Genomic DNA, 21,587 nt, shown 5'->3' with positions numbered 1-21,587 from the left:
CTTGATTTAGTGCAGACATCTGCAATTAATCACAACACAAGTAAATAAAAGTGGATGCAAATTATAACGTGTTTTGTTGAGTAAAGGGTGAAATCAATTTTTGTTGAAAGTGAAATGTGTGCTGTGTTTTTACTATTTTTATACAGTAGAATAAAGAGAAGAGAGAATGACAAAACACCAGATTTTTATGTGGACAAAGAGCGAATTGAAAGGTTTCCCGTTTTTGAAGAAAATGCAGGTTTTGACCTTTGACCAAAATAATAATTTCACATTATCCTGAATTATCCCCGTTGAAAATTCTATACCTTTGAATCTTGTGATCTAACTATAATTATATGCTGGATAGGATGCTCGAAAACTTATGAGTTATAGATATTACTTATTTTGAAATAGATCTAAAAGAAAAGTAAGATACTTTAAATTTAGAATTAAATTGATTTGATTCTAAAAATTACTTCCGACTTAAATTCGTGATCTTCAGGTCATATGACAACGATTCTACCTGTCACCCGGTCAAAGATACCTCAAGAAAAGGGGAAATACAGCTGGATTGTGATTGAATTATACTAGAAATTGTTTCCCTTTTAAGACAGACTATGCAGTTGTTGCTGCTGCTGCATTTCTTTTCTTATTCAGATGAAAGGAGGAATCTTTACTCCCCCTTTAATAAAAAGTTCCGAGGTGAATTGCTGAGGTGGAGGGAAAAGGGATGTCATCAAGGTTTCTGTTTTTTGTTGATGGAATGGATTGGTCTATTGGGCAAGAATTGAAGGTTGTGCAAGTACTTATTTTTCGTGAGGTTTGAAGAGCATGAAGCATATGCGGTCTATATCTCTAACTCAAAGGTAAGGTAGAGAAGTAGTTGTAAGATATTTTAAAATATTTAAATTAATTACTTTGCAATTTCAAGTGAAAAATAAATATATTAAAATTCTTTTTTAATAATGAGAGAAAATTAATTTTCATCACATGGTAAATTAATGGTCAATTAATTTACTTGGGGACTAATTAACTTGTGTTCTTGGAGAACACATAAAGTAAATACTTGTTACCAAAATAAATAAATAAATTCATTAATTATTTTTATTTTCCACCCACTAAAATTGGCTATAAATATCCAACACTTTCAACAAAGAAAAATGCAAAAAAAATCATATACTCCCTCCGTTCTATTTTATCCGTCCCAAATTTTCTAATTTGGTGTCTCATTTTACTTGTTCTTTTTTACTTATTAAGACAAGACAATTTTTTTTCCATATTTTACCCTTTGCATTAATTACTTTTTCTTTAAATAAAATGTAAACATCATTTAATAGGGGTACTATGGTAAACTAGCTATGCTATTTATTATTTTTTTAATAGTTATGCCATCCCAATTTGGGACGAGTAAAATGGGACGGAGGGAGTATATTCTTTTATTCTCCTTCACTTCTCTACCAACTTTTCTCATCTTGTTTCACTTTGCTTTTATCTTATAATAATTTTATTATTTCCTTTCTAAGTTAAAACTTGTAGGTTTATAATTAATTTTGTTGATTCCTGTATTCTCTGACTTATATAATTCTTGAATATCCTTTAATTAATCAAGGAAGTACTTGTTTAATCCTGGGAAAACATTTCACATTGAGAAAATAGTTTCTTAGGACAGTGCACAACACGACTCAAGTATTGTTGTTGTTGTTGTTGTTGTTGTTCTTGTTCTTGTTCTTGTTGTTGGTCTTGTTGTTGTTATTATGAAAACTTGTGATACTATTATAGAAGAAATATTATTATTGCAGTTTATTTATTGTCACAAGTGTTAGTGAGATTTATTATCGTTTCCCAACAATATAAGAAACTATGACATATAATATTTGTCCTAAAACTGTCGATAATACTGATGCTGGTGTTGCTATGGTTACTTCCATTCCAATTAGTTTGTCAGACTATGATACTGCAGAATACAGTTATGCAAATAAACTTGGTTATGCATCTAATGCTAATAATAAAATCTTCATAGAAGATACATCTCAATGCAGGAGAATATATGAAAGAAATGACAATCCCGCTAAGTTAAAAATAAATTTGACTTAAATGGATGATATAATTATTGCAGTCATTTCAAAAATAAATATTGAGACCAACGTGAGAAATTGGGTGGTAGACTCTGGTGCTACTAGGCACATTTGTATAAATAAAAATGATTTTGTATCATACACACAAGTTGAGAAAGAAGAAGAAATTGTTTATCTTGGGACCTCGAGAACTATTCAAGTTCTTGGAAAAATCAAAGTTGCTCTCGAACTCACATTTGATAAAACTTTGGCATTGAGTAACGTGTTGCATGTTCCTAATATCAAAATTAATTTGATTTTTGTGGCATTATTAGAAAAAGTTGGAATAAAGGTTATATTTGAAAACAATGAGGTCATATTAACTAAAAATGATATTTTTGTGGGATATGGACTTTGTAATCATGGTCTATATGTGCTTAATATTCATAATGATATTTCTAAAAATGTATCTACTTCTATGTATTTGACTGAGTCTATTTCTTTATGGCATGCTTTCTCTTATATAAAGAATATGCAATCACTTAGATTAATATCTGGTTTAAATTCAAATGATTATGATAAATGTGAAATATGTGCTGAAGCTAAAATTACTAAAAAATCATGTTTTTCAGTTAATAGAGAAACTGAATTATTATCTTTGATTCACACTGATTTAGGTGATTTAAAACAAACTATGACTAGAGGTGGAAAAAGATATTATGTAACTTTTATTTATGATTTTTCTAGATTCACTAAGTTATATTTACTTAGAAATAAAGATGATGCATTTGATGTTTTTGTTTCTTATAAAACTGAAGTTGAAAATCAGCTCAGTAGAAAAATCAAGAGAATTAGATCTGATAGAGATGAGGAATATGTATCTTTAAATATTCTTCGTGAAAAAGAAGGAATTATTCTTGAAGTAACATCGCCTTATTCACCTGAGTCTAATGGTGTAGCTGAAAAAAAAAATAGAACATTGAAAGAAATGATAAACTCCGTGTTAATTAGCTCTAATGCACCTGATAATTTGTGAGGTGAAGCTGTTTTATTTGTATGTCACTTATAAAATAGAATTCCTCATAAACGAACTGATAAAATCCCTTATGAATTGTGAGAAGGTTATAAACTTAATTTGAAATATTTAAAAGTATGGGGGTGCCTTGCTAAAGTTTTTTTGCTTGATCCTAAAAAGAGAAAAATAAGTTCAAAAACTGTTGATTGCATGCTTATTGGGTATGCTGAACATAGTGCTGCATATAGATTCCTTGTATTGAAATGTGATGTACTTGATAGTAATACTATAATTGAGACAAAGAATGTTGAATCCTTTGAACATATTTTTTTACTATGTGATAAAATCTCTCATGCACCTGTCAAAAGAGAAAATAAATCTACCTCTAACATTGAGGGACTGAGAAGGAGTAAAAGGCCAAAAAAAAATATTTTTCTTATGGAAATAATTTTCAAACTTTTCTTGTCGATAATGAACCATTAAATTATTTTGAAACTATATCTTCTTCTGATGCTAAATTTTGAAAAGAGACAATAAAAATTGAAATTGATTCTATCATGAAAAATAATACATGAGTTTTAATTAATTTACCTCCAGGTGCAAAACCTATTGGCTGTAAATGAATTTTCAAAAAGAAATTTAATTCTGATGGATCTATAAATAAATATAAAACTCGTTTATTAGATAAAGGATTTGCTCAAAAACAAAATGTTGATTATTTTAATACATTTGCACCAATGACAAATATTTCTTCTATTCGATTACTAATCGTTTTGGCATCAATTCATAAACTTTTTATCCATCAAATGAATGTAAAAACAGTTTTCTTAAATGGTGATTTAGAAGAAGAAATTTACATGGTTCAACATGAAGGATGTGTAGTTCCTGGACAAGAAAATAAATTTTGTAAATTAATTAAATCTTTTTATGACCTTAAACAATTTCCTAAACAGTGGCATGAGAAATTTGATCAAGTTCTAATAAAAGGTGAATTTTCCTCTATTGAAGTGGATAAATGTGTTTATACTAAAGTAATAGACAATGATTATGTGATAATTTACTTATATGTTGATGACATGCTTATATTTGCTACATGTTTAAATATTGTAAAACGTGCCAAATTATTTTTATCTACTAACTTTGATATGAAAGATTTGAGCGAAGTAAATATGATATTGAGCATTAAAGTTATAAGCAGTAACGATGGAATAATGTTAATACAAGAACATTATGTTGAAAGAATTCTTAAGAAGTTTGAATGTTGGGAGGTAACTCCCGTAGCTACTCCTTATGATGCTAACTCTAAATTGAAAAAGAATAATGGTGACCCAGTTGCACAGTTTAAATATGCACAGATTATTGGAAGTCTAATGCATTTGATGAATTTTACCAAACCTGATATAGCTTATGTTGTGTGTAGACTAAGTAGATATACTCACAACCCCAATAAAGAGTATTGATCTGCATTAATGAGATTAATGAAATATTTAAAAGTAACCACGAATTATGGTATTCTATATAGCAGATTTCCTTCTACTTTAGAAGGATATTATGATGCAAACTGGATCTCTGATTCAGATGAGATAAAATTCACTAGTGGTTATGTGTTCACGTTAGGTGGTGGTGCAGTATCGTGGAGATCAGCTAAGCAGACGATCATTGCTAGATAAACTATGGAATCAGAGTTTGTAGCTCTGGAGTTAGCTGGTACTGAGGCTGAATGGCTAAGAAATTTCTTAGCGAATATCCCTTTTAAAAAGTATGATCTGTTGCCTCATAGCCCTTCTAAGAAGAATGACCTGTCGCCTAATGTCCCTTTGGAAAAGGATGATCTGGTGTCTAAAATCCCTTTAAGTAAGGATGATCTGATGCCTCCTATATATATACATTGTGATTGTCAAGCCGCAATTGCTATTGCGAAGAATAAATCTTATAGTTGTAAGAATAGACACATGAAATTGAGATATGATATTGTTAAGCAATTGCTGAAAGATGGGATAATTTCCATTGATTATGTGAAGTCAGAATTGAATTCGGCCGATTCGCTGACTAAATCTGTGAGAAGAAAATTAATTTTTTAAACATCAAAATAGATGGAGTTAAGGCCAATATGATTGTCAATAGAGATGGTAACCCAACCTATGTGATTGGAGATCCCATGAAGTAGGTTCATATGGATAATAACAAGTCGATATTGACTCTACACACTTATTGAGAGTGCTTAAACTGCTACTAAAATGGAGAGATGGGTTATTAACTCTTAATGAATTCATAGTCCTTATGGATGGTGTATTTAAACCAGTGTAAACTTGATGAATTCACCTATATGAGAAGTGGAACGAGGTCGTTCCTATGAGACTTTGGCCTAGTCTCTAGAGCTCTCATGAATACCACGCACACGTATGACCTATTGGCGCAAAATCGCGTTGAACAACAAAATTACCGTCAAAATGTGATTGATAAAGTCTTTGACTTACAATAAGAGTTATTTGGTTCATAGAAATATTATATTACACTAATAATTCTGAAAGTTAAATTTTATCGGTCTAAGTTTGGTTCATAGTCCAGAAGACACCAAACCTATTGCATTTTGTCCATATAAATCCAACAAGTTTAACCTTTTATTTTAAATATTTTAAAATATATGGGGGATTGTAAGATATTTTAAAATATTTAAATTAATTGCTTTGCAATTTCAAGTGAAAAATAAATATATCAAAGTTTTTTTTTAATAATGAGAGAAAATTAATTTTGACCACATGGCAAATTAATGGCCAATCAATTTACTTGTGGACTAATTAACATGTATTCTTGGAGAACACATAAAGTAAATACTTGTTGCCAAAGTAAATAAATTAATTTATTAATTGCTTTTATTTTCCACCCACTAAAATTGTCTATAAATAGCCAACACTTTCAATAAAGAAAAATGCCAAAAAAAAAAAAAAAACATATATTCTCCTAATCTCCTTCCCTTCTCTACTAACTTTTCTAATCTTGTCTCATTTTGCCTTTATCTTATAATAATTTTATTATTTCATTTCTAAGTTTAAACTTGTTGGTTTATAATTAATTTTGTTGATTCCTGTATCATCTGATTAATTGGGAAAGACTTATAATTCTTGAATATCCTCTAATTAATCAGGGAAGTACTCGTTTAATCCTGGGGAAACATTTCATATTGCGAAAATACTTTCTTAGGATAGTGCCTAGCACGACTCAAGTATTTTATATGTTACACTGTGTCACAAGTGTTAGTGAGATTTATTATTGTTTCCCAACAGTTGCCTCTAGTAGACCCTCGACGTGAGATAAAAACAGTTTAAAAAAAGACGTAATAGGAGAGCAAGAAGCAATGTTGGTAACACAATAATAGATAGTAACAGAAATAAAGTTACCACAAAATAATACTACAATCAATTTACCCAAAATAACATATGTAACACTACCACTAGTAGTACAAACAATAACACAAAATAATAAAATCATACGTAGACAAATTGCAAATTATTTTAAAAAAGGAAAATGTTTGAAGTATTGTATACCTAGTGAAAGCTAGTAGGACACCATCAAGCATATTAGAGGGAGACGAACTGATGTGTCAATTTTTTGGGAAAATGAAAGAGTACAATCTTGAAGCAAATTTGCTGATCTGCGACCATCCACTTAAGAATATGAAGTTCCTTTCTCCTAAATAATTTATTTTGACCATCCACTTATTTTGCAGCAGTGATATTTTGACTGTCTTAGCAGGTTACAAAGACCAAACAATTGAGGGACTTCAGTAAGTTAGGTAAAAAAAAATAAAAAAATTATACGCAGTTACATTCCGGGGCGGAGCTAGGTATTGGGACAAGAATTTGAATAAACTTTTTTTGGACAAAAAATTATATTGTATGTATAAATTTAAAATTATTATCTTATTTATTTATCTTAGATGTCGATTTTTTTTTATTTTTTTTTTGTGTATCTACATCTTCATATTTTTGAATTCTCTATGGATAGCATCTAGAAAAGGACTTTATCATAAGGGTGCATTGTATTGAATCGCATCACAATAACTTTATCAGTTACTCCAAACTCTGTTTTACATCAAGCTAATATATGTATGTCATATATTTGAATTTAATAATAATTTGACTATGAATAATTAATGTGTATTATTTTTCTCTTAAATTACATATTTAATTATAACAAACTACTCCCTCCGTTTTATTTTAGTTAGCCATTTTTTTAAAAATATTTATTTCAATTTAGTCGTTTCTTTGATGAAATCAAGAAGGTTTTACTATGTTCTTCTAATACTACCCTTAGTATTAAATAACTATACAAAGTGTATATATTCAAATTTATATTTTTAAAGTATAATTAATAGGACTAATTTGGTAAAATAAATCTCTAATAAATACTCCCTCCGTCCCAAATTTTCTAATTTGATTTTTATTTTACTTATTATTTTTCATTAATCAAGAAGAGATAAAAAAAAATCATGTTTCACCCTTTGCATTAATTACTTTTTCTTCAAATTAAAAAGTAAACATCATTTAATAAGGGCACTGTGGTAAACCAGCCATGTTATTAATTATTTTTTTTATTCAATGTGTTATCTTAATTTTGGACGGATAATTTGGAATAGAGAAAATATTTTTTTAAGAAAAGTGTCAAATTTATAAGGGCCAACTTATATAAAACGGAGGGAGTATATTATTTTGATGTAAGCGCCCTGTATAGATAAGTTTTCACGATAAAACTTTGGATTTTGGAATTTCTTTTCCCTTGGAACTTTGGCTAGTGCAACAGAGCATTTTGGTCAAAGATGTTTTCATTGGTAGGGGTTGGGAAAAATGGAATATTCTAATGGAACTCTTTGGGAATTGGCCCTTAATTAGTGTTGGGTTCAATTGGTGTGAATGGTAAATGAAGGAAAAGTCTTGAAAAGAAAGTTTACTTAGTTAAGGAAAGTATATTTCTTCCACATTGGTGAGAGAAAACAACTTTCATGTGTTCTTATTAAGAAACGGATCTTCAAGTGGATAGTGAGACAAGAACCAAGAGGTGCCTCGCGCCGTTGTTGTCGTTCAACTCGACGTCGGCTTCGATTTCGAATTTGTCAATCCATCAATGAAATTAATCTTTTAGACAATTTATTTGAAACTTGAAAAAACAAGTGGAATTTATTAATCCAAAAAAATTCAAAGAAAAAACGAAAAATATTTTTTCTCCATAAATCACCATGTAGAGATGCATGTAGAAACGTTACTCGAAAGATCGATCGATGAGATTAATTTTTTAGACAAAATTTATTTGAAACTTGAAAAAACAAGTGAAATTTATTAATCCAAAAAAATCCAAAGAGAAAACGAAAAATATTTTTTCATCATAAAACGTCATGCAGATGCATGTAGAAACCTAAAAACATTACTCGAGAAGGACGCAACCTTTCGAGGAAATGACACAATATTTTGGAAAAGGGGTGACTATTCAGTCAGATGTGACTGTTCAGAAAAGACATATTATTTCAGAATGGACAGACATGACTGTTCTGAAGTGATACACCTTTCCGATGAACCATTACTTCCTTTCCGGAGGGGTACTTGATGGCTATAAATACCTGCATTTTTTTCCACAGCTACACACAAAAATTTAAGGATTGAAAAACACTCTTCTACTTCTAAAAATTCTTTGTGATCATCTGTTCTTGAGCGTGTTCAAAGAATCTGAAAGTTTGAGGTATCGCCACATTCAGATTATGAGCCATTCTATCCTGTGAGGAAAAATTCCGACCTCGGGTACTTGAGAGGAATTAATTCCTTAAGGGCACTCTGTGAAATCAGAGGACTTGGTTCTATGTCTTTTTCATCTTATTTCTTTAATTAACATACTTCTTTGATAGTTCTTGTAGAACTTGTGTTGGAGGTGTTAAAACTTCATAGGTATTCTTGATACAATCTTGAACTTGTGTTGGAGTGTTTGAGCAAAACATACAGATTGTGTACTCGAAACAACAATCTTAAGGAATTAATCTTTTCGTAATTTGTATTGTTTGGTTCCTGGATATTAAAGTTTTATGCTTTCTATAATATGTTTGAACTTAACAAGTGATTTGAAGAAATAAAAACTTCATCACAAGTTAAAGGTCATTCAGTTAATGATTGGAAGACATAAAAATTTCATCGTTAAACTAGAAACAAGTAGTGTTTAAAGTTGATTCAAACTTGTAATTTGTATTTTCATATACTAAATTTGAATGTATTTTTGTGACAGGAAAGATGACTATTGATGGTCATGTAACAGATGGTGGAATAAGTTTAGCACCAACGAATGTTGCTACAACCAGTCACACAACTGCGCCACCCGCTATGGCACTAGCAGAAAAGCCCAAAAATTTTTTGGAATAGATTTTAAGTGGTTGCAAGAGAAGGTGTTCTTCTATCTAACAACCCTGTATCTTTAAAGCTTTATATTTGAAGATGATCCAGAATTGTCCGAAGAAACTTTAGATAAGGAGTGGTTCATTGTAATAGAGACATGGAAACATTCTGATTTCCTATGTAGGAATTATATCCTAAGTGGCCTCCAAGATTATTTATACAACATTTACAGCGGAATGAAGACACCAAAAAGTTATGAAATGCACTGGAAAAGAAATATATGACTGAAGATGCTGGAACTAAGAAGTTCTTTGTTGCAAGATTCCTTGAATACAAAATGATTGACAGTAAGACCGTCGTATCTCCAGTACAGATATTGCAAGTTATCATCCACGATTTCCTTGCTAAAGGTAAGAATATAGTGAATACCTTTTTGAACATGTTAAAAATGTTCTTAATGTTCACATGAACTTTATTATAGGTTTGATTGTGAACGAGACCTTTCAAGTTGCTACAATAATAGAGAAGTTGCCACCTTTGTGGAAGAACTTGAAAAATTACTTGAAACACAAAAGAAAGGAGATGACAGTCGTCGAAGACCTCATTGTGAGGTTGCACATTGACGAAGACAACAAAGCCATAAAGAGGAGGTCGAACGAAAATTCTGCAATGAGTGGAGCTAACATTGTAGAAGACAACCCCAAAAACTCGAAGAAGCGGAAGAAAGCTGGACAACGAAGCAATCAACCTAAGAATAAATTCAAGGAAAAGTACTTTAATTGTATTGGCCACAAGTCAACAGATTATCGGGCCCCAAAGAAAGGCAAAAAGTATGATCAAGTCAATATGGTTGAATCCAAGAATGAAATGGATGATCTACGTGCTATGTTTTCTGAATGTAACTTGGTGGGAAATCCAAGAAAATGGTGGATGAATTACGGTGTCACCTTCCATGTTTGTGCCAATAAAGAGTTGTTTGCTTCATTTGCTCTGGCTCAAGGCGAAGAGAATATCTATATGGGAAACTCTGCAACTGCAAAAATTGAAGGGGCAGGAAGAGTTTACTTGAAAATAACGTCAGACAAAGTGTTGAATCTCAACAATGTCCTTTATGTATCGGAGTTAAGAAAGAACTTGATTCCCATATCACCTCTTGACAAATATGAATTCAAATATTTATTTGTTTCAGGCAAGATTGTACTTAGTAAAGGGGAAGTGTACGTAGGAAAAAACTACCTTACTGAGGACCTATTTAAGATGAATGTAATGACAGTTGAAATCAATAAAAGTTATGTTTCTTCTTACTTGCTTGAGTCTAATGAATTGTGGCATGAACGATTACATGTCAATTACAAAATTTTACAAAAATTGATTAACTTAGAAATTTTGCCAAATTTTTAGTGCAGTAAATCAAAATGTCAAACATGTGTGGAATCAAAGTATGCTAAGCATCCATATAAGTCTGTTGAAAGAAATTCCAATCCTTTAGACTTAATCCATACTGATATTAGTGATATGAAGTCAACACCATCTCGTGGTGGGAAAAAGTATTTTATAACTTTTATTGACTGTTGCACAAGATACTATTATGTTTATTTGCTAAACAGTAAGGATAAAGAAATAGATGCATTTAGGCAATATAAAATAGAAGTTGAAAATCAGTTAGAGAAAAAGATCAAAATGATAACAAGTGATAGAGGTGGAGAATATGAATCTCCATTTGTAGAAATATGTGTAGAGAATGAAATTTTCCATCAAACTACCGTCCTGTATTCACCTCAATCTAATGAAATTGCAGAAAAAAAATCAAACCTTAAAGAAAATAATTAATTTCTTACTTATAAGTTCAGGTTTACCACAAAACTTGTGGGGGAAAGCTATCCTTACAGCTATCAAATACTCAATAGAGTTTTCCGTAGTAAGACACAATCACTTCCATATGAAAAATAGAAAGAAAGGAAACCCAACTTAAAATATTTCAAAGTGTGGGGGTGTCTAGTGAAAGTTTAAGTTCCTATGCCTAAAAGGTAGAAGATAGGACCTAAGACAGTGGATTGCGTGCTCATAGGATATTCTAAAAGTAGTAAAGCATATCAATTTTTGATTCATAAATCCAAACCTTTGGATATCAATGAAAATACAGTAATTGAAGCAGATAATGCTGAGTTCTTTGAACATTCTATCCGTATAAAACTAGACATGAGCAGTCTAGTGGAGGGTCTAAATGACCTCGAGATGAACCAAGAGAGGATGTACATAATGATGAGAATCCAAGAAGCAGCACATGTCAAAGAACGTCAGCTTCATTTGGATCAGATTTTGTAACATTTCTTTAGAAAATGAGCCTCAAATATTTAAAGAAGCGATGGTGTCTCGAGACTCATCCTTTTGAAAAAAAAACAGTCAATAGTGAGATTGATTCAATCTTAAGCAACCATACTTGGGAATTGGTTGATCTTTCTCCAGGAAATAAACCTTTAGCTTTTAAATGGATCTTCAAAATCAAAATAAAAATGAAAATGAATGGTACTATTGACAAATACAAGGCAAACTTGTAGTAAAAGGCTTCAAATAAAAGGAAGGCGTTGATTACTTTGATACATACTCACCTGTAACAAGGATAACATCAATTCAAATGTTAATTGCCTTGGCGGCGGTATATGATCTTGAAATCCATCAAATGAATGTGAAAACAACATTCCTAAATCGAGAATTGGAGGAAGAAATTTACATGAAATAACCCAAGGATTTTGTGGTTCCTGATAAACAAAAAAAGGTGTGCAGACTAGTTAAATTACTTTATGGACTAAAACAAGCACCTAAATAGTGGCAGGCGAAATTTGACCCAACCATGTTGGCAGACGGGTTCAAGATAAATGAATGTTATAAATGTGTTTACATTAAAGACACTCCAAATCACAAGGTCATTATTTGTTTGTATGTGGATGATATGTTGATCATCAGTAGAGACATTTCTGAGATAAATGCTACAAAATGAATGCTTGAGAGCAAGTTTGATATGAAAGACCTTGGAGTTAAGGATGTGATCTTAGGAATGAGAATTCATAGAACTCCACAAAGGATGACATTATCACAGTCTCATTACATTGAAAAGGTATTTGACAAGTTCAAGTGTTTGGAATTTGGTATTGCCAAGACTTTATCGGACGTGAGCTTTGCACTTCAAAAGAATGAAGGTAAAAGTGACTCATAGTTGGACTACCCAAGAGCGTTGGGATGTCTAATAGGTATCATGAATTGTACATGGTCATACATAGAATGTGCTATTAGTAAATTGAGCCGGTACACGAGTAATCCCAATAAAATTCATTGGATGAAAATAAAAAGAGTTTTGGGGTACCTTAAATACACTCAAGATTATGCTTGACATTATAATAAATATCTTGTGGTAATTAAAGGATATAGTGATGCAAATTGAATCACCGAATCAAATGAAATAAAATCCACGAGTGGATATGAATTTACTATAGGTGGAGGATCAGTCTCTTGGAAATCGTCCAAACGGACATTATTGCTCGCTCTATGGTGGAATTGAAATCTATTACATTAGATAAAGTCGGTGAAGAAACTGAATGGCTCTGAAATTTCTTGAAAGATATTCCTTATTGGCCCAAACTATTGGCACGGGTATGTATACATTGTGATATCCAAGCGGCGATAGATAGGGCAGGGAGCATGATGTATAACGGTAAATCTCGTCATATAAGTCGAAGACATAATACCGTTAGAGAACTACTCTCTAGTGGAATTATCACTGTTGACTATGTGAAGTCTAAGGATAATGTGTTAGATTCACTTACAAAAGACCTATCTAGAGAGGAAGTTGAGAGACTATCAAAGGAAATGGGTTTAAGGCCTAGGATAAGTCAGAGTGATAGTAACTCTACCTAGCAGACAAGAGATCCCAATAGCTAGGTTCAAGGAGATCTAACAAAGTTGTGACTGACAGGTTCAACATTGTCATACCTAACCCATTCTCATGATGTAGACAATGTTTAGTAAACAAGGATAAGGCTTATGGTGTGAAGCCTTTTAAAGATTATCTATATCTGGTAGATTTGATCAAATAGTTTAATCTAGAGGATTGAACATTTAGAAATCACCTATGTGATGGGTGAAGTGGAATTCGCTTCAAGGAAAATGTTAGTAAAGGCCTATTCTCTAAGCTCTCATGAAACCAGGGCATGTTCATGGATGAAACGAACAAAACCGTGAGAACCATAAACTCTAAAATGTTGGTTATGTGACATGTGTTGTCTAGGTGTATATTAAAGCTCGATGGTTCAAAGATATCAAATCTACCGATTGAGAGAGTGTATTTGATGCATGTTCACTATGAAAAGTTCAACGCGAAACCCACTTATCTAGATGCAATTAGTCTTTTCTTTTTGATCATATACTTGTCCGTAAAGTTTTATAAAGAGTAACCATTTCCCATTCATGTGGGGGATTGTTGAGTTCAATTATTGTGAATAAAAAAAGTAGGAAAAGTCTTGGAGGAAAAGTGTACTCACTTAAGAAAAGTATATTTCTCCTGCATGGGTGAGAGAAAGCAACTTTTGTGTGTTCTTATTAAGAAATACACCTTCAAGTGGATAGTGAGGTAAGAGGTGCCTCCTGTCGTCGTCGTCGCTCGCTCGGCTCGACTTCAGCTTTGGTTTTGGCTTTATAATTGGAAATGGATTTGAAAAATGGTCGATCGATGAGATTAACTTTTAAGGCAATTTATTTAAAACTTGGAAAAACAAGTGAAATTTATTAATCCAAAAAAATCCAAAGAAAAAATGACTATTCAGAATATGTATTTACTATAGGTGAAGGATTAGTCTCTTGAAAATCGGCCAAACAGACATGTATTATTCTCTCTACAATGGAATCAAAATTTATCACATTAGATAAAGCTGAATGGATCTGAAATTTCTTAAAAGATATTCCTTCTTAGCCCAAACCATTGGCACCAGTATGAATACACTGTGATAGCCAAGCGGCGATAGGTAGGGCAGGAAGCATGATGTATAACAATAAATCTCATCATATAAGACGAAGACATAATACCGTTATAGAAATACTCTCTAATGGAATTATCACTATTAACTATGTGAAATCTAAGGATAATGTGTCGGATCCACTTACAAAAGACCTATCTAGAGAGGGAGTTAAGAGAACATCAAAGGGAATGGGTTTACGGCCTAGGACAAGTCAGCATGGTGGTAACTCGACCTAGCAGACTAGAGATCCCAAGAGCTAGATTAAAGGAGATCAAACAAAGTTATGTCTGACAGGTTCAACATTGTCAATATACCCAACCCATTCTCATGATGTAGACAATATTTAGTAAGCAAGGATAAGGCTTATGCTGTGAAGTCTTTTAATGAATATCTAAATCTGGAAGATTTGACCAAATAGTTTAATTTATAAGATTGAACTTTTAGAAATCTCCTATGTGAGGGTGAAATAGAAGCCGCTTCAAGGAGAATTTTAGTAAAGGCCTATTCTCTAAGCTCTCATGAAACCAAGACCTGCTCATGGCTGAAATGAACAAAACCGTGAGAATCATAAAAGGTAAAAGGTTGGTTGTGTGACATGTATTGTTTATGTGTACATTAAAGCTCAACGGTTCAAGGATATTAAATCTACTGATTGACCAAGTGCATCCGATGCATGTTCACTACAGAAAATTCAAAGGAAAATTCACTTATCCAGATACAATTAGTCTTTGCTTGTTGATCACATACTTGTCCATAAAGTTTTATAAAGATTAGCCATTTTCCATTCACGTAGGGGATTGTTGGGTTCAATTGGTGTGAATGGAAAATGAATAAAAAGTCTTGGAGGGAAACTGTACTCACTTAAGGAAAGTCTACTTCTCCAATATTGGTGGGAGAAAACAACTTTCATGTATTCTCACTAAGAAACACACCTTCAAGTGGATAGTATGAGAAGATCCAAGAGGCGCTTCGCGTCACCGTCATCGCTCGCTCGGCTTCAGATATGGATTTAGATTTGGATTTGGACTTGTATTTGAATTTGTCAAATGATCGATTGATGAGATTAATTTTTTAGACAAAGTTTATTTGAAACTTGAAAAAAAATGTAGAATTTATTAATCCGAAAAAATCCAAAGAAAAAATAAAAAATATTTTTTCCCCATAAAACGCCATGCAGAAATGCAGAAACGTTACTTGAAAGGGACGCAACCCTTCAAGAAAATGACACACTATTTTTGAAAAGGGGTGGTTGTTCAATCGTATGTGACTTTTCAGAAAATAGACACTATTTCGGAATAAACAGACATGACTATTTCAAAGTGATACATCTTTCCGATGAACCATTGCTTCTTTTCCGAAGGGAAACTTGATGGCTATAATTACCTGTATTTTTTCCACAGGTACACACAAAAATTTAAGGATTGAAAAATTCTCTTCTACTTCTAAAAACTCTTTGTGATCATCTGTTGTTGAGTGTGTTCGAAGAATCTGAATATTTGAGGTACCGCCACATTCAAATTGTGAGCCATTTTACATGGGAGAAAAATTTCACAACCTCGGGTACTAGAGAAAAATTAATTTCTTAAGACACTCCGTGAAATCGGAGAACTTGGTTCTATTTCTTCTTCATCTTATTTCTTTAAATAACATATTTCTTTGATAGTTCTTGTAGAACTTGTGTTGAATGTGTTAAAACTTCATCGGTGTTCTTGATATAGTCTTGAACTTGTATTAAAGTATTTGTGTAAAACATACAGATTGTGTATCCGAAATAATAATTAGTTCCTCATTTATTATGTTGAAACGAGGGGTACACATGAAAATGCAAAAATTAAAAGAACCACAATTTTACGTGGAAATCTTCTTACTCAAGGGGAAAAAATTATGATATGCACTGCACTCACAAACTCTCAAACTCTAACAATCAAAACTCATCTTGATTACTGACTCCATTAGAATTTAACTCTAAGTTCTTCAAGTTGTAATAGCTCTACTACAACCACCTCGTGACAACTTTGTCATTTGTACTTTTAATATCGATTAACTCTAACCGATATCTTAGATAACTCTACCGAAGAAACTCAACAAAAATAAAGCAGTTTTACCCTTATATATCGAGTAAATTTATTACAAAGCAAGACTCAAGAACCCTAACTATAAGCAGAAAAGATTTAGAACTTGAGCTCTGAAAGTTTTCGCCTCCACCAAGAAATTCTTCTAATTTGTAAAAATTATTGAGGGAGAAACATCTCTTTGTATTTACAGTGGTGTGTAAATGAGTGATGGAATTTTGATTGGACTAGGTGTCCATTCTGGTACACTATTACACCTGCACAGTTATTGCACTAACAGACAAAATTGTGCAGAGATGTGATAGTTGTACCTAGACAAAGTATGCAAAGAAACTGGTGCTCTAGTATCTTCTAGTCATCATCAAAACATGAGACAATAATTTTTCGCCTTTTTGATGATGACAAATCTTGTTCACAAAGTATCAAAATTCATCCTGAAATTTGAGCAATTGTATCCACACATATACCAATATTCCCCCTATCAGTGGCAACCATTCACTCTCTCTCTTATTGCACACATCACCGGAGCATCAGTGTGTGTTACCCTATCGATATTCCCTCTATAATCAGCACTCCTGCACATCACATTACTTATGGTACCTATTCCCTACCTACCATAGTTAATCACATTACTACTTCCTCGAGTGAATTCCCTCCGATCACTCAAGTTTAAAAAAATTTCTTCAAATATCACTTATGTTTCGTTTAGAACCATAATATCACTCAATTATATATTACTTTTTTCCTCAAAAAATATTACATACCTCAAAAGTCTTCTTCTTTTTAATTGGCATGCCATGTCACTAAAATTTCTTTTTTAAAAATACAAAATTTATTTAACTCATCAAACTCACTTAATCAAAATATAATATATATTCTCTTTTATTTATGAAAAAATGCATTAGTTTATTAAAAATAATTTTTTATAATTAAAAATAATTTTTTATACTTAAATTTTTTTTATCGGTACTAAAACTTGAAATATATTTTTCAAGGGTTATAATTCTGAATGATCACTCATATTTTTTGAATTGTCAACAAATATTACTTTTATTTTTTAGATATAATAATATAGAGCAGTTACAGCTTACCGAGGATATGACCCTTGATAGAAAGGTGTGGAGAATGCGTATTAGGGTAGAGGATTAGGGGGTATGAGTGTGACTGTGACAATAGGTAGGGAAGGGTACTTTATTTGCGTCTCGAGTTTTTTGTTTGGGGTGTTTGAGTGATGTCTATGATTTTGAATAGATAGTTTATAATATTGTTTTGGGATTGTATTGTTTCATGTATTAGCAGCACTGTTAGTTTATTTTGCATACTGTATTAGTTTATATGCTTTGATGTTTTGATGTTTGTTATACTGTTATCTGTCCTGAGCCAGGGGTTTATCGAAAACAACCTCTGTACTTCACCTGATGTAGTGGTATGTGCGTATACTTTTTATCCTCCCAGATTCCACTATGTGGGAATACACTGGGTATGTTGTTGTTGTAGAGATAATAATATGACTCAACTATTAGTATTATTCTCTCTCTCTCTCTCTCTCTCACACACACACACACACATATATATCATATGTCTCTTTCTCTTCTAATTGGTATGTCATGTCATTAAATTTATTTATTTTGATAATAGATTTATAACTCATCAAAACTTATTTAGTCCAAATTATATTCTTATTTTTTTCTTTAAAAAATATACATTAATTTATTAAGAAGGAATTTCCATGCTTAAAAATCTTTTATCATTACTTAAACTTTTATTTTTTTTCTAAAGTTATTTTCTTGAATTGTTATGCATATTTTTGGAGTCGCTTATAAAAATCACTTTTATTTTTTCTAAAACAATAATATCACTCAATTATCAATACGTTTCTCAAAAAATCACTAAATACCTCAAAAGTCTCCTCCTCTTCTAATTAGCGTGTCATATCAGTAGATCATTATTTAAAAAAAATAAGCATGTTAACTCATCGAACTCATTTAACCAAAATTATAATCTTATTTTTTAAAAAATTATACATTAATTTATAAAGAAGAAATTTTCATACTTAGGTATATATACTTTTTTTTTTTTCTAGAGTTATCTTTCTAGATGATCATTTAGTTTTTTATATATAATTGTCCACAAAGATCGATCGTTTTCTAAAGAAAATAATATCACTAAAATAGATAAGTTATCTAGAGATTTTAATTTTCATGTAAAATAACATAGTAAAGATTAAGTGTAGTAAAGAATTCCTAAGCATGAAAATTAAACTAATGCATTTTATTAAAAAAAATTATAATTTTGATTAAATGAGTTTGATAAATTAAATATTTTATTTTTTTTTAAAAAAATGTGATTTTATAGACATGGCATGCCAACTAAGAGAGAAGAATATTTTTGAAGTGTTTAGTATTTTTTGAGGAAAAGAGTGATATTATAGTTCTAAATGAAACATAAATGATATTTGAAGGAAATTCTCAAAACTTGAATGATTATTTAGGAAATTCACTCCTACTTCCTCCTCATATTAATTTGTCATTTTATCAAAACTAGTTATTACTTGTCCACCTTTTTAAATTAAAAAAGCATTAATGAAATTTTTCTTAAAAATATTCACACTTGTTTGTAAAGTTCACAAGAAGTATTTTAAGGAGTCAATTCGTAAAATTACTTTTTTATCTATAATTTCTTAGTATGCGTATTAAAAAAAAAGACCAACTAATATGGAACATAGAGAGCACAATATGTGTTTTGTATCTTCGGTATTCCTTCATATGTTACAATTTATATGACATAATTTAAATTTTTAAAGTCAAATAAAAAAAATTGTTACGATTTATTTATATTCATTTTTAATAGTTTAAATTATTAATTTTTATGATTCATAAGTACTTTTTTAGTAGTTTCTAAATTATAAATTGTTTCCAAATTTTTTAGAAATTGTATATTTGAATGTAGCTTCTAAATATATACACACTTTTAAAACGTATTCGTTGCACATTGGCTTATCTTTTTACGAGAACGTTGGGAAAAATAGCTCGATGGATCCCTGTACTTGGTCGAGTTTGTAAAGTGGATACTCTTACTTATACATTTGTCATCTGGACCCTTGAACCCATTTAAAACTAATTTTTTAAACTCTTTTCGGTCTATTAATCTGAACGTGTTGCACAATCGCAAATACATCATTAAAAGTTTTTAAAATAATTTTCACGTATGAAATTATGTGTACAGGATATAAGTACTTAAGGGAAATCAATTTTTAGGGCATTTCAGACCCTTACACTTCGTCACTTCATTCCTACTTCAATTTTTCACGAAATTCACTGATTTTTGCTCGATTGTTGTGGATGGTTGTTGCAATCAGTGTAAGTGTTTAAACTTTTGTGGTAGTTATAATATTTTGGAGTTTGTTTCAAGCTTTTGTTTGAGTTAATGGAGTTCGTTTTAGAGATTTTAGGGATTTTTGTGATTCCCGATTTTTTGCTTTAATTTTTTAGGGGTTTTTGCTCTGTGTTTTGTCTAATGGTGTTGTAGGTAGTATATGTAGTAGTGATATGTCTTCAATGGCATATTTTGTAATGATTAGAATTTAGAATTTTTTTCGTAAAATGATAATTGTGCTAATTTTTTTGGGGCTTTTATATTTTTCGTGTTTAATGCTTCTATTACACTATATATAACGGTTTTATACCTTCAATGGCATGTTTTGTTATTTTGATTAGATTTTAGGATTTTTTGGGTAAAATTGAAATTGAGACAGAAAATTTTGAGGGTTTTACTTTTTTTTTTTTGTATGTGTTTAATGCTTCTATTAGACATATATGTAGAAGTTTTGTGTCTTCAATAGCATACTTTGTGATTTCGATAAGATTTAGGGGTTTTTTGGTGAAATCAAAATTGAGTTTTTTTCATTTATGTTTCTTTAAAAATCAGGGCTTTTTGCATAATTGACTAATTGTATATATTATCTTGTCATTGTACATATTTTGTAACTAATGGATACAATAGTGACACTTCAATTCACCCATGGAGGGTGCTTTTTGTCAGACTTTATTCTAAGGTATGCAAATGGGGTTTGTGATTTTGAAAAAATTAGAGTAGATGTAGATGAGCTTCATATAATGTTGTTTCATAACTTAGCACTAGAATTAGGTGTGCAAAGGTTGAAACCTTTAGGTGTAGAGTCAACAAAAAAGGTTGTTATTACATGTTAAATAGTGATGCTGATGTTTTTAGATTTATCGACAGTTTCAAAACTGGAGATATTGTTGATGTATATGTTGTTCACTAAATTAGTGAATCTTTGGTTGTAGATGATGAAAATGAGATTGAAATTGCAAGAAAATTAGCCTTGGAAATAGAGAAATCTAGTGTTTCTAGTGCTGATGTGGTAGCTACTCCACCATTATTACTACTTTGTAATGGTGATGTGACAGCCCCTTTGAAAACTGATAGGGTTGATGTGTCTTCACCTCAACCATTGAAAATGAGTACTTAAATAAAAATCAACCTCCTAGGGCAGACAAAGAAAAAGCTAAGGTTTCTTTAGAAGAATTACAGGAAGGTCAAGTTAATAATTTCTCTACATACCATCTTCAAACATCTGATTTTGAAGCAAATTTAGATATCAGTGATCCTGATGGTGATTCACTTTATGATGTTAATGAAAACATTGAAGATTTGAGTAATTTTGATGAAGAGTTGCTTTAAGCTAGGCAGTGTAATATTGAAAAACAAATAAAACAAAAGGCTGATAGGATGAATCTAGATGAGATACCATCTAGACCAGTAAGTATATATGTTGGTTTTGAGGAAATTTGTAAGAACAATGGGGCTAGATATGAAGGTAAATTGGGTAGGGATGACCCTTATTTTTATAGTTCAGATCCAGGTAATGACATTAGTGAAGAGGAAGGAGATCCTGTTGATGATGATGAAGTAGTAGATCCACCACCTAGAACTTCATCTTCCAAGATCTACTTTGATAAAACTGCAAAGAAGGTATTTTTTCAATTGTATATGAATTTTTTAAATTATGTTGAGTTTAGACAGGCACTGCAGACTTACTCTATTCAAAAAGGTGTGAACCTTAA

This window comes from Capsicum annuum, chromosome 9, assembly GCF_002878395.1.
Source record: "Capsicum annuum cultivar UCD-10X-F1 chromosome 9, UCD10Xv1.1, whole genome shotgun sequence".
NCBI classification, from domain to species: domain Eukaryota; kingdom Viridiplantae; phylum Streptophyta; class Magnoliopsida; order Solanales; family Solanaceae; genus Capsicum; species Capsicum annuum.
This window is presented reverse-complemented; position numbering follows the sequence as displayed.